General features: G+C 40.2%; 1 non-coding gene across 1 annotated transcript; it reads left to right on the forward strand.

Moving 5' to 3' along the window:
* Positions 1–689: 689 nt before the first annotated feature.
* LOC112781423 (small nucleolar RNA R71) lies at positions 690–797 on the forward strand. Its single transcript, XR_003192201.1, has one exon. It is a non-coding gene; the product is annotated as a small nucleolar RNA R71 (small nucleolar RNA).
* Positions 798–1,855: the final 1,058 nt, after the last annotated feature.

Genomic DNA, 1,855 nt, shown 5'->3' on the forward strand with positions numbered 1-1,855 from the left:
TCTTGTAATAAATCTTCATTAGAAGATACAGAAGAATGAGTAAACTGAGAGGTTTGCTGCTGATTGTTCGGTGGTCCTTGGTTTTGCCTCAGGTGAGGTGCTCGGTAAGGTTGATTTTGCTGCCTGTTGTTGTTATTATTCCACCTCTGATTTCCCTGATTATCTCTACCTCCCCTATTATTGTTGTCCCTCCAATTCTGGTTTGAATTGTCCTGCCATCCATGGTTATTATTTCCACTTTGATTGTACCCTTGGTTGGGGTGGTCATAGAAGTTGTCAGTGGATGCCACCATGTTGTCTTCTTGTTGGAGCTGCGGGCATTCATCAGTGTAGTGGCTGTAATCAGCACAAATTCCGCAAATTCTTTGTGGAACTAGTTGTTGGTTTTGCTGCGATTGAGTTTGCTGAGCTTGTTGATTCAACTGCATTTGCTTCAGCAGGTTGGTCATCTCACAGATGCTTCGATTTAGAGCAGCAGTCTCTATTCCAGAAGATACTTCTGCAACGACTTTTGAACGACCTTGTTTCTGTCTGTGGTTCCGAGTAGATTCAGCTAAATCACTGATCAATTTCCAAGCTTCATCAGTGGTCTTGTACTTCTTCATAGACCCATTGCTGGCACTTTCCAATGTGGTCTTATCTTGGGGCCTCATACCTTGTGTGATATAGCTGAGTAGCACGATCTTGTCAATCATGTGGTGGGGGCATGCTTCCAGAAGATTATTGAAGCGCTCCCAGTATTCAAAGAGAGTATCATTGTCATCCTGAACAATTGTAGAGATATCCTTCCTCAGTTTATCAGTAACTTCAGATGGAAAGAATTTCTCCAGAAACTCCTTTCTGAGTGTATCCCAGTTGGATACATTTGCTAGAGGTTGAGTGTAGTACCACTCTCTTGCTTTTCCCTCAAGAGAGAACGGAAAAGCTTTTAGCAGAATTGAAGTTTCATCAGTGCCATCACGCTTGACAGTAGAACAGGCTGTCTGGAAATCTCTCAAGTGCTTGATAGGCTCTTGAGCAGGTAGGCCATGAAACTTGGGCATCAAATTTAGTAGTGCGGTCTTTATTTCAAAATCAGTAGCTACCGCTGGATGATGCGCTTGAAATGGTTGCATTGTAAAATCAGGAGCTCCTTCCTCCTGAATGGTAACTCTTCTAGCTGCCATGTTTTCTGTGCGTAAAACAACCGAATCAGTAGAACGGGGGCTGGTTTCTTCCTCAAATTCACTTTCAGACCCGCCTTCAGAGCGGGCTAACCTACGCTGTTCTTGCCTTATTCGTGAAATTGTTCTTTCAATTTCAGGATCGAATGTTAGCAAGCGTGGATCAGGAAGTGAATGCGTCATTTGACGGAAGAAACATGCAGCTCATAGTAGCAAAATCAAATAAAATGCAAATAAATAAATTCTAATTAATAAAATTAGCACTCTATTGCGCCAAAAATTGATGGGAAGCAGAAGCTGGTGAATTAAAAATTTATTAAAATGGTTACGTTGCGAGTATAGTTCTTAACTCACCGAAAATCTGCCTATCAATTTAGAAATATGTCACAGAGAGTTTAAATAAAAATTACTGGGAGTTTTAAGTCCCAGGTCGTCTCCCAACTAGTTGCAGAAAAGTGTGTTGTTTTATTAATCAGATGTTCCAAGAAGTTGAGCTAAGTACATTGGAATTTAAATTGAGGAATTTTAAATAATATAAATAAAAGCCTTGACTGGGAATTGATCAGTTAGAATTTCTATCATTGATGGAGTGATTTTTAAGATTGATTTATAATTAACGGTTACTCTGTTTGGTTATCCTTTACTAGGTAAGGGAAAGTCAAACAAGTTGGACTGCCAAATCTATTCACGAG

The sequence above is a fragment of the Arachis hypogaea genome, chromosome 19, assembly GCF_003086295.3.
Source record: "Arachis hypogaea cultivar Tifrunner chromosome 19, arahy.Tifrunner.gnm2.J5K5, whole genome shotgun sequence".
Classification (NCBI taxonomy): domain Eukaryota; kingdom Viridiplantae; phylum Streptophyta; class Magnoliopsida; order Fabales; family Fabaceae; genus Arachis; species Arachis hypogaea.